Below are 12,670 nucleotides of genomic sequence, written 5' to 3'. Positions count from 1 at the left end.
GAATAGTTAAGTCATTCACAGTTGATTATTGTACAATCTTGCTTTTACTGTGTATGGTGTTTTGGTTGTGCTCGTATCACTTTGCATCAGTTCATGTAAATCTTCCCAGGTTTTTCTGCAAGCATCCTGCTCATCATTTCACAATAGCACTTCATTACAATCCTATATAACTTGTTCAGCCATTCCCAGTTGGTGGGCATCCACTCACTTTGCCAACATAAAAAGAGCTGCTAGCACAGCAATTGTGGAAATATATATATAGAAGAATTGTTTAACATATATTGGATTACTTGCTATCTATCTAATGTAAAGGGGAAGGGGAAGGGAGGAAGAAAACAATTGGAACCACAACATTTTGCAAAGGTGTATGTTGAAAATTATACATGTATCTTGAAAATAAAAACTAAAAAGAAAAAACTGCTATAAGTAATTTTGTACATATAGGTCTTTTTCCTTTTTCTTTTATCTCACAAAGAGATATTCTAAGTTGCCATAGTTGCCGAGATGAGTGGATATTCCAGGGCAACAGGGTCCCTGGAACTGAGGAAAGTTCCAGCAATGGAACTATAGGGGCATGATTTCAAGCTAACATGAATGGACAGGAAATAACCAACAGATTTATAAAAGAAATGTGCAAAGATTGGAAACAAACCAAGTAACAGAAGATGAATATAAAAGCATGATAAATTCTATAAAAATAATATCAGGAAAGCTAATGCTAGAAGAGGCTGAGGCTAGCAGAGAATGCTAAAGATAACAAAAGGTACTTTTAAAATTATATGGAGAGGAAAAGAAGGATCGAAGAAGATAAGACCCTTGCTTTGGGTGGCTAGGACAGAAATAACAAAGAAGGAAGAGCTACCAAAGTCTTATTGGCATCTATTTACTCTGTAAAGAAACGTAACCTTTACCTTGGAAATGCTAGAATAGAAATGACCATCAGGCAGTTGATGCTCAAGATAAGCTGCTTTTGACGAAATTCAAGTCATCCAGTTGAAATGAAAGGTATCTACAATCTTGAATGAGGTTGGGGAATATCTAGAAAGGGAAATGTAATGACACAGCAAGATTAGCTTTTTATCAAGAACAAATTATGCCAAAATAACCTAATTTCCTTTTTCTCATAGGGTTATCAAGCTAGTAGATGAGAGGAATGCTGTGAATCTAGTTTGCTCATATCTTAGCAATAAAACATGTCACATTCATCTGGAGAGGATGGTGACATATTCATGAGACAATAATAGACTGAGACAGTTTTGGAACTGGTTCGCTGGGACCAGAGAGTCCTGTTTGGGACTAGAAGCCCTACCCAAATTGACTACTCAGAGATCACTCATAGAAAGCAGAATTATTAGAATCTCGAGAAGCAGACCCCATCCTGGTCTGTGAGCCTAATTTCACAGCAGGAGAGAGCCTCTCTCTTGAAAATGTTCACAGTTTTTATACATTTCAGACAAAGACCCTCCAAAATCCCACCATCTCTATGTTGTGATTGGTCACATAAACCTTTATTCCCCAATTTGGTCAGTGGAATGTAGTAGACAAGGTGATATACAGCTTCTGCCCGAAATTCCTTCTTTGGACAATGGAACGCAGTCCAGGCCTTATCTAAAATCACCTGATTGGGGCCTATAGGCTTGATCTACTTTAGTTAACAGTCTCTGATCAACATGTGCTTAATCTGTAAATTCTTCACCTTTCCACACAGTCCTGTGTTAGTGTGGGAAGAAACCATTAGTGATCTGTGCTTAGAAGGTACAAATGACAAAGAAAGAAGGAATCACAGTATCTGTATGGTGCAGACTCTGAGACTACTGCTCAACTGCACTTGTATTAGAAGGTGCGCATAGGGTATCCCTTAGGAATTGGATGGATTTTCTTTGTAGTTCATGACTTCCCATCCATCATCTTTCCCCCTAGGTCAGTTGACTATTGTTAATTAACTTTTACAAAGGGATATTTACTCAGTAATGACCAATGCATATGACCAAAGTATAGTCTGGGTGGGACAATGGGCTCATAGGAGTGGTTAAAATGTATTAGTGGAGAGGCAGCTAGGTGGTTCAATGGGTAGAGCACCAGTCCTGAAGTCAGGAGGATCTGAGTTCAAATCTAGCCTCAGACACTTAACACTTCTTAGCTGTGTGACCCTGGGCAAATCACTTAACCCCAACTGCCTCAGCAAAACAAACAAATTAATAAAAATAATCAGGCTGTAGCAGAACATCCTTCTTTGTATTATTAATGATGATAGGGGATCATCATCCAAGAGCTTTCTTTCCTTAGCCCTTTAAGAAAGACAGCCTTTCCTTCCAGCCTAAGCTGAGACTTGAAGGTTGTGATACGAAATGAGCCCCTTTTGTATTTTGTAAAGAAAAAGTGTATTGTAATTAACCGCAAATTTAAAGCTAGAGAAGCCCTTTAGGTAAAGATAAGCCCATGTAGGAAAGCCCTTGATCAGGAAGAAAACTGAATAACTGGGGGGAGTAGGCTGCTGGGATTCAGTGCCACTGTTGACTTTGTGCCTGAGACAGGAAATATATCTAGCACAAAACTCAATTTCCCATCAGATTTTTTCTATTACTGGTTTTTCTTTATATTTTCCTGCATTTATTTATAGAAAATAACTGAAGAGAATTAAATTTTTCTTTGATGATTGAGCTTTCTATAGTGCCTTAGGTCATTATTCTTTTTTTTTTCATTTTTTAAATTCATTTCATAATTATATATTTTTTGACAGTACATATGCATGGGTAATTTTTTACAACATTATCCCTTGTACTCACTTCTGTTCCAAATTTTCCCCTCCTTCCTTCCACTCCCTCCCCTAGATGGCAGGCAGTCCCATACATGTTAAATGTATAACTATTATTTCTCAGGACTCCTTGATTCATGCTACATAATTCTTGTATTGTTACATATGAAAATTGCAGTAATTAAAAGATATTTCTAGCTTTAACACATGGTATAGTAAAAAAAATAATGAACTTCATAATTAAGGAACTAAGTAAGATTAAGGAATAGCTGAGGAGACATTAACTGATGCAGAGTGATATTATCAGAACAAAGAAAATGATATACAAGACTACAGCCATATAACTGCATAAAACTGTCCGTTTACTAGATGGCCTAGTGGAGCTAGAGGATGAGATTTGGAATCAGGAAGACCTGAGTTTGGCCACAGACAGTAATTGTGTGACTTCACCTCTGTCTGCTTCCTTGTTTGTAAAATGAGGAGGTGATGATAGTATCTACTTCCCAAGGTGGTTGTGAAGATCAGATGAGAAAGTGTGGGTGTATGTGTATTTCACCTAAAGATACAATCTAAATCATTGGAAGCTACATAGCTCAATGGATAGAATTCTGGGTCTGGAGTCGGGAAAACGCATCTTCTGGAGTTCAAGTCTGATCTCAGACACTTACTTGTTATATGATCCTGGGCAAGTTGCTAACCTTGCTTGCCTCAATTTCCTCGCTATAAAATGAAATAGCAAACCACTCCAGTATCTTTGCCAAGAAAACCCCCAAGGGGGTAATGAAGTGTTGGACATGTCTGAACCGTAATATTATAATTTTTTGAAGAAGAGATGAAAAAAAAACCAAACACTTTCCCTCTTTCTTTGCTGAGATGGATTTAGGATAAAATATTGAATGTGGTGTCAGACTCCTTGAGGTGTTAGTTTTATTGAACTAATTTTTAAAAGAAAAAAATTCTCTATTATCCAGAATAGAGGCTAGAGAAACCTGCTATTGGGAATCACAACCTGGCCCCTTCATAATAACCATGGATGTGAGTACCATATTCATTGCTGGGAAAGCAGAGGAAGTAAGTTTCCCAATTCTTATATCCATTGGCTGATTGTCTTTTTGGCTGTGGTCTAGGACTCCCCCCCCCTCCAAAAAAAAAAAAAAAAAAAGTGAAAAAATCCAAAGTACAAACATAAGCCAGATTTGAAGTATCCTTTATTCCCACGTCCCATAAGGAGGAAATTTTAAGTAAAAACAAAATTTGTAGTGAAAAAAAAATGAGAATGATTTGAATTCAGGAGCATCAGCAGCTAAGTGCTGAAATAAGAAGACCTGTTAACTAAATTAGCCTCAGACAATTAAATTAGCTGTGTGGTCCTGAGCAAGTCACTTAATTGCTGTCTGCCTCAGTTTCCTCAAGTGCAAAATAGAAATAATAACACCTGCCTCCCAGAGTGGTGAGAATGAGGTAAAGCATTTAGCACAATTCTTGGTGCATAATAGGTGCTGGTTTCCTTATCAGTGCTGCTAGCAAAAACATTTAGGAGACTATTATTCAAGTGTCATCGGGACATAAAAGTTTTTCAGGAATGCTAATTAGTTGTTTCATGCTGGAACTCTGTCTTCCCAGAAATCAGCCCGAGTCAGGATCACTAAACGTCTTTATTTTTGATCTTTTACGGTCACCCTCCAATGCCAGGTCACGAGTTCCAGAGAGCGTGAGTTCCAAGAGCCAAGTTTCTCCTCCTCTTCCTCCTACTCCTCCCACACAAGTCACTTCCCCCCTTGGTCCCACCAATCAAGTCAGCACAGAACAGCTGGGGAGGGTCAACCTTCAAACAAGTTAATAGGGAACCGTCCAATTGGCAGTCAAGTCTCACGTGCTCCGTTATCCAAGTGCATCGCTCCGTTCTAGCCCTTTACAGTTTCACATCATCAGATGCTAAACGTGATCTCTGGTGGTGTCTTTTTCTCCTATGCTTCCTCTCCCCCGGGCCTGCTACCGTTTTTTGCCCAGAGTCTCTCTGAGGGCAATTGGACTGCCTGATATAGACATTTTCCCTACTGCCATGACTTTTCCCTAAGGGCCCTGTGCCAAAGGAAGTCAGGTACAGGAAGGGAAAAGGAAGGTACAGCCGCCCCTCCGTTTCATGACTTTCCCTGTTGTGCTTTTGCTATATCGTGGGTCAGCATTAAAAACATTAAATGGGAATTTGGGGGAGTTTTGCAGAAGCCACAGATGACACGTGAAGGTCACAGATAACACTGAGCCTGTGACCAAATACTTAACTCACATTTTACTATAAAGTACTATAAAGCCCCATAAAAAATAAACTTAGACTTGTGAGAAATGACTATTTTTTCTCTTACATTTAATAAGTAATTCTTATATTAGGACCGATGTTGTTCCCCTGGCCTCTTGCTGGAGGTGAAAGAAAATGTAACGTTAATGATAACCCAATGATTCCGCCAAGAGAGAAGGAATGGAAGCAGCCCTGCTTGTAGTGGAAAGGGACTGGGAATTCGCTGGATGTCCATAGGTCTGGAAAGGGCTGAATAAATTGTGGTACGGGAATGTAAGAAATGCCCAGCGGGATGGTTTCCGGCCTGGGGAGACTGACGGGAACTGATGCTGAGGGACGAGAGCAGGACCGGAGATCCTTGTACACGGCAACCAGATCACGGGTAACCAACTGTGCTAGGCTTGGCTCTTATAACGTAGTGATCCCAGACAGTTCCAATAGATTCGGGACAGAAAACGCCGATCGCCTTCGGAGAGAGAAGTCCGGAGACTGAATGCGGACGGAAGCCCAGTATTTTCACCTCTTTCTCTTTTTCTTGTTTCTCCCCCTTTGGTCCGGTTTTTCTTCTGCAATATGGCAAATGTGGAAATGTTTAAAAGGATTGCACATGGTGAGCCCATGTCGGATTTCTCCCAGTCTCAGAGAGGGGAGAGGCAAAGGAGGAGGGAAGAAAAATTACAGCAAATGTTCTTACAAACACGAGTGTTGAAAACCATTTATTTGGACAATTGAAATACTCTGAGAAAAATAAAGGAAATGCGAGATGTCACATTGGGCTCAGCGATCACTGCGGACGAAAGCTGCCTGCCCGGCGGAAGGGAGACAAAGGGAACCGGACAGAAGGCTAGGCGGCGGAGGATCCCCTGGCCAGCCAGGCCGCCGAGTAGCCCCGTTTCTTCCGCGGCCGCGGGGGCCGCTGCCGAGGACTTCCCGAGGCTCCACGACGGCAAATCAGCCCGTACTTAAGTGAATTCCGCTGTTCCCTGGAAGGTCACACTCGGAAGCGGATGCTTGAACACTCCGGCAGAGGCGAAGAAGACGCGGACGTGGGGAAGCTGGATGGGAAAACCTCGGCCACCGGGAGCACAAACTCGGACCCCGGGAGAGCGCGGAAGGCCCGGGGTCCAAGGGGCCTGGAAACAAGGCTGATCGACAGCAAGAGCAGTAGAACCGTACTAAGCTCTTCCAGCTCAGGAGAGAAGCGCCTGGTTCTGATCCCACCCCTCCGGGAGAGGGCCCGCCTTCAAGCCCTGCCCCCCGCCAGAGCCCGCCTTCCTGCCCCGCTCCCTTCCGTCACTCCCTGGGAGCCCTCTCATTTCCTTCTTTCAGGTTCCTCCCCTCGTCCCTACGCTGGGTGCTCGTGGGGCGTTCTGGGACTTGTAGTTCGCGAGGCGGTTCCGCACAGGCGCACTGTCGGTGGGTTGGGCCCTATCCCTGGGAGTTTAAGGTTGGGCAGGCTGCTCTGAGCTTTCCGGAGTACTGCGGTCTGGAGAGGGCGGGAGAGGGCGAGTGTGAGCGTGCGCGGTGCGTGCGCGTGTCAGGGTACGTGAGTGCGACGGGCTGTGCGCGGCGGTGTCTGCGTGAGTGTGTAAGTTGGGGCGGGAGGGACGGGCGTGTGTGCGCGCACGCGTGTGCCGCGCGCGGGCGTGCCAGAGGCACCGCGGGTGAGTGTGTCCCCGCGGGCGCGGGCCGCTGCGGGAGGCCCGCTCGCTCTACCGAACCGAGGGTGTGCGCGGGCGTGTGCGCACGCACGCGTGCGCGAGTGTGCTGGCCGGGGCGCTTCCTCTCGCTCCGCACGCAGACGCCGGAAGGAGGGGCCCTGGGGGAAGGGCGCCCTGCGGGACCGCGGTTCGTGGATAGAGTCCCTCCCCCTCTCCTTCCTCGAAATCCCGCCCCGGAAAAGCCGGGCCCCTGCTTTGACACCCCCCCCCCCAACACCCCCGCGGGGCCGCGTCTGGGCCTGGGGGAGGGTCGGGTCTGCGCACGTGGGGGAGGGGCTCTGCCGGACTGTCCATCTCGCTCCCCCTCCCGGGCCTTTCCCCCTTTCTTCTCCCTGGCCGCTCGCGCTCCCTACGGGCCGGTCGAGGCCTGGGGACCCCGAGGGTAGGAAGGAGGGGGAGGGGCTGGGGCTTCTCTGTGGGCCGAGGGTGGGCGAGCGCGGGGGCTCTAATACTGGGGTGGGTTCCCTTTCCCCTTTCTCCCCTCCCTCGGGGGTCTTTTCTTCCCCTCTCCAGTCCCTTTCTAGCTGCCTGGGGTCTCACTTCCGCTCTGGGGGCGAAGTGACAGCCCCGCCTGAGAGCCGGTAACCCTGCGCGGTTTTCTGGTGCTCCCTTTCCATCTCTTCCTCCTCCCCCTCCCAGGGTGGAGGCGCCTTCAAGACCCATTTTACAGGTGGAAGAATTGAGGCTGAGAAGAGGCGGGAGGGGATTGGAGCTTGTGCGCGCGCGCTGTGTGAGTGCACACTGCGTGTGTAGTGTGAGGTGTGTATGTGTGCACGCGCTGTGTGCGCATGACCGCGGCGGTGTGCGCGCGCGCGTGCTTACGGCAGGGCTTGCTTGTGTGCGCGTGTCAGTACGTGTGTGGGGTGAGCTCTGCACAGCCCCGTCACCTTGCCGGGAAGCCTGGCATTTTCTGCCAGGGTTTATAGGTTTGCAGAGCACTTTTATACTCACTGTAACTCCCGGAGTATTTCCCCACTTTGTGGAAACCGAGGCTGCAGTCTGAGGTCCCTCCGCTTCTCCCTGTGACCTTATCCCGCTAGGGGGGAGGGGGCTGTGGGCTGTGTCGGAGGGGGAGGGGCTCACCCGGCCGACGGGCCCGGAACCCAGCCCCAAAGGGGATCGCAGTCTGGTCCCATTTGGATCAGTAGCTGCGCTGGACTCGGAGAACGGCCGAGCACTTGGCAGACTGCACTAGAAGGAGCTTCCCCAGCTTGGCCGCCACCCTGGCCGAGGCTGTGTCCGGGAGGGTCAGCGTGGGGAGGGGAGACGGCCTCTGCCCAGCTGGGCGGGCCTGCTTGGCAGATGGCATCCTGGGAGTTTGCTGTTTCTTTAGGGTGTGTGGAAGGAGTCAGGGACCCCGAGCAGGACAGGCCGCGGGGGCTCAGGGATGAGGGTCACTGCCTTTGAACCTCCTGACCGGGTCTGTTTCCTGTTTTACAGAGTGGGGAGAAAGTTTCCTTCCTCCCCCCTCCCCCCAATCTTAAAGTATTAGGGAAAATAATAGTCCGCTCTCTAGGACTTTTACGTATCGGTGTCCGGCCCCCTCAGGAGGGGCGGAGTCCGCCTCCTCTGCTTCCACTGCGGAACCCGCCCTGTCCCTGTCCGGCGGCTCCTCTCTGGGCCTTCCCCACATCTGAGTTTTAAGTGGGGGAGGTGACAAATCCTGCCCGGGCGGCGTGAGGACACCTGGCGGCGGCCACCCTGGGGCGGCAGGGCTGGCAGCGACACCGCGGGATTTGGCAGAGGAGGATGGACGAGGCCCTTGAGGTGGGGAACAACGGGCGCGGAATGTGGGGCTCCCTGTTCTGCCGCTGACCCTTTTCTCCTCCTCGGAGCTGCCCAGATGGTGAGGAGAGGGCTCAGGCCTCGGAAATAGCCGATCCGGGCCGAGGGAGCGGCCGTGGACCGGAGGCGCAAAGGCCCGAGTCACTGCACACTGTGGGTGCCTTCTTTGGTAAAAGGGATCCAGTAGCTGAGTCCTTGCAGGTGTGAGGACTTTCCAAACCCTGCTGTTCGGGAGCAAGCATAGCGGTAAATGGCGCCGCCCCGAGTGTGTGTTCTTCTTTTCTCGCTACCTTTTTAGTTTCCGGGACAGTTTCATTAGAACGGAGATAATCCTGTGGAAGCGGCTGGCGTCCTCCTGCTCATTGTTTTTTAAACTGTAAATAAACTTTATGGATAGTTTGTTTCTTCTCTCCGGAGTATCCCATCCCCCTTCAGTGAGTCACCCCTGTGGTATTTCTTGGAGGGCTGAGCAATAGGAAAAGCCCCAAAATGTGCAGTGGATAATTCCTTGCCCTTCCCACCTCCAGGAAGAACCCGTTTGAGGTGTCTCTTCATCGCTTCCTTTGGGATCCACTCAGTCTATAATGAGCATTATGCATGGTATTGGGCTTTGGTGCTTTTGGTTTTTAATCTGCCCTTTCTTGCTGTGGTCGTTGTGTACCTTGTTCTTGGCTCTGCGGACAGCCCGCGAGAGTTCCTCTCTGTGTCCGTCATGCGGACTACTTTTTGGAGCGGTCACAGTCCGTTACAGCCATTCCCCGTTGGATGAGCGTTGTTTCCTGTTCTTAGCTGTGACAAAAAGCACTCATAAATACTCTGGAGTTTGTGGAGACTTTTTTCTTAGTGACTTTTTCAGAGTTTAAGGCTGTGGTCCTCAAACTTTTAAGTAGGGCCAGGTCCCTGTCCCTCAGCCCATTTGCCATACCCCGGGGGCCACAGCCTGAGAACCCCGGTTTAAAGCTCAGTAAAGGAGTTTTTGGCTCCAACGAGGGGGACATTTCAGACTCCTTATTTGCGCCGTTCCCAATGGCTTTCCAGAACAGCTATCCCATTTCTGACTCCTCCACAATGTAGCCGCGGACCTCTCCAACCTGGGCTGTTGCCAGTTTTGGTCAGGAGACCACACCAAACCCTTGCATTGTTTCGATTCTCATCGATTGTGACTTGGAGCGTTCTTTTCATGTGGTAGCGAAGACTGTTACTCTTTCCTGAACGCGTTTATTCATACTCTGACTGTTTATCTATTGAAGACCAGAGATTAGTCCTATGGCTTTCATATCTTGACCACCAAGCCCTTATCTAGGAGATTTGATGTGAAGACTTTGTCCCTGGACCACTTCCCTTATTCTGGCCTTAAGAGAAGCCTTTCAGTTTCAGGTCCTCTATGCTGCTGTAGTTGCAACATTCTATTTTTTAAGGTGGCCCTGCTCCCCCCGGCTCGCTTCCCCTTATCTTGATCCCTCCTTCTCATTTGATATCCTTTCACTTCAGGGTTTTGTTCCTTTTTAAAATCTGCTTTAATCTGCTTATATAATGTTTCCTCCCCCCCCCCATCTCTTTCCCATCAGCTCGTCCTATTACTTAGCTTTCATTTCATTTTCTGCGCCTGTTTCTGAAAAGCTTTCTCTCTACTCAAGACCCTCCTTCTCTGATTCACGCCCCCTCTAATTAGCTTTTCTCTTTTTAATGCATTTGAAGCTCACAGCATGTCCATCACAGGCTCTCCCCTCTAGTGCTTTCTGCCGCTGCCTCTTGGCTTGCCCCCCGGATTCACTCCCAGAACAATGCCAGTTTTTCCAGGTGCCAGACGAGATACTGCCCCATGTTCAGTCCTCTCCATATTGCACCCCTTGCTTTCTTTAGCTTTACTCTTTCCCCTCCATTGGCCTGGAAGTCTCCATATGTTCATGTTCTCCTGCTCCCCCCTTCCAAGCACCAGGCCCTCAGGCCTCATCCAAAAAAGGTTCCTTTTCTTTCCTCCCTGCCCATCTCTCTTCACCCTTAGGAGCATTCATCAATAGAATCCCATCTCGCTTCCAAAGTAAGACCTCCTCCTCCCTTTCTACCGTTTTCAGTCTTTCCCCCTTCCTTCCCACCTCTCTCTTTCTGAGGTCCCCTTCCTCTCCTTGATAGCTCTGGCTGTGCGTCCCCTCACCACATGCTGTGTAAAAGCCTTGGTGCACCTGTGGACAGATTCTGGCCATACCCCCCCCCCCCCCATTAGTTCTGTTAGATTCCTGCCTTCATCCTCATCTCCTTGTGTACATTTAGAAGACTCTCCAATCTCCCTGTCACGTTGCCGTCGCTGTCCTCGCCTACTACCTTCGTTCACTCCTGCGCTTCTGTTGTTCGGGGTGTTCGAGAGGCAAATAATCCCCTTCATTTCTGGTTTTCATCTTCAGATGATTCAAACTCCGATTCCTGAATGTCCATCTTTTTTCCGATGTGGTTAAGCTCAGATTTGCGGGATAGGTCACCCTGAGTGCCACCTCCTGAGCTCCGGGGCTCCTCCTCTTCCCAGTGAGCACAGGATGGCCTTGCCTTCTCCGAGGGCCTTTCCTTTTTATCAGAAGGCTGTCTCCAAGTCCACTGATCCCTGCTTAACATTAGACGTGCTCTCTTGTACATTTATCTGGCCTTGAGGCAGGGCTTGTCTCTCTCCAAGAGAGCACAGAAGGCTTTAAATGTTTATGGGACGACTGAAGGAAAGGATCCTGTTCCATTTGTTCTGTCTTTGGTCCTCTCCAAAGGGTTCGTTCTGAGAGGGGACAGAATGGTCTGAGAGTCCGGAGCCCCTTCTGCTCACTCCCTGTCTGTCATCCAGCAGCCTTCACGAGAGCCGAGGGACCCCAGGCTGGAGCAGCCGAGGATTCGTGGAGACAGAGCTGAGCCTGACAGCAAAGGCCCCAGGTAAAAAGACCCTGCTCTGGGGGATGGAAGGGGCGGAGGGCATCCTCGCTCAGCAGGAATCCATCCTGGGAGGAGACCTTTCAGCAGAGGAGCCGGACAGAGACGGAACCATCCCCGAGCCTTCTGCCTGGAGAGGCCAGGGTGGGCGGAGGGGAAAGTTTGGGGCGGCGGGAGAGCGGCAGTGCCCAGGCCGAGGACGCTCCGACACTGATTGTCAGTCATCTCTGACCAAACAGTGACTGGTCTGCCCCCACACCAGGGGGTCTTTTCAGGCTCTTGGCTGGGCCGCTGACCCCTCGGCCCCCTCCCCGTCCTGTGTGAGGTGGGGCAGCGTCCCTTTTTGTCATCAGTCAGTGGGGGTGAGGTGGCAGTCCCGTGGGAAGCACCCGATCCCCCGAAGCAGAGGAATGGACGCTTGGCCAAAGGGCGGTTCCTGATCCAGACTCACAAGTTGTGCTGTTAGCCGTATTCCCAGGAGATCCTGGGGGCCCTGATCCCTCCTGTCCTTTCAGTGTATGGCACTTGGCACCTGTGGTCGTGCAGCGCGCACTTGGCTTGATTTTGTTTGGAAACTTTAAACAATTGAAGCTCTTGGCAGGCTGGGCCGGCCTTCTGCAGGCGGGGCGGAGGGGAGGGGTCTTGGGTGAGAGATGAGCTGGTGCCCCAGTAGGATGCAGAGCAGGAGCCGGGAGCTGAGCCGTGACCCAAGCTGGCAGGTTTGGGACCGCCTTGGCCCCGGCTGTCTGCAGGGGCGAGGAGGCCCTCTCTCCGGGTGTCCGAGGCTGGAGCGTAGGGGGCAGTGTGGAGGCCACAGGGAACGGGGACTGGAGCCCCAGCCCAGGTTCTTCACCCAGCCTGTCCCTCCCCTCCCCCACTTCTTTGCAGAAGCCTGGGTGTAGAACCCAGTGTGTAATAGGGACTTTTTCTGGACGTTGGTTCATTTTCCCCCTTCCATCCTTTGTTGTATGGTGAGGGACATACTGGCAAATGAAGGCGACGCGCAGGTAAAAGGGAGCGATGTTTTTTTTTAAGCAACATTCCCCCCCCCCCCCCCACTGCCCCCCAGTCCCTTTGCAGCTTTGCTGTTTGCCATCGGGGTGGGCAGAGACGGCTTCCTCGTGCTTGTACCCTGGGCGTTCAAGGGGTGCTGTCCCCCGGCGACTGCAGGCAATTTTTACCCGTTTGCTTTTGTTAAACGGGAAT

General features: G+C 49.8%; 1 protein-coding gene across 8 annotated transcripts in view; it reads left to right on the top strand.

The window, feature by feature from the left end:
• The first annotated feature begins 4,313 nt into the window (after nt 1-4,313).
• The window catches only part of LOC141564682 (uncharacterized), a 31,973-nt gene continuing 23,616 nt past the window's right edge, over nt 4,314-12,670 (top strand). Inside the window, exons 1-2 of one of the 8 annotated variants that reach the window (XM_074307442.1) lie at nt 4,314-6,593; nt 11,308-11,467. The gene's annotated coding sequence lies outside the window, so the exon portion shown is untranslated. Of the gene's footprint in view, nt 6,640-6,699; nt 6,716-6,738; nt 6,900-6,949; nt 7,155-7,848; nt 11,468-12,670 lie in introns of those variants that run through there. The other 7 variants (XM_074307445.1, XM_074307439.1, XM_074307447.1 and 4 more) reach the window with 7 other exon arrangements.

This window comes from Sminthopsis crassicaudata, chromosome 3 (assembly GCF_048593235.1).
Source record: "Sminthopsis crassicaudata isolate SCR6 chromosome 3, ASM4859323v1, whole genome shotgun sequence".
Lineage (NCBI taxonomy): Eukaryota > Metazoa > Chordata > Mammalia > Dasyuromorphia > Dasyuridae > Sminthopsis > Sminthopsis crassicaudata.
This window is presented reverse-complemented; position numbering and strand designations above follow the sequence as displayed.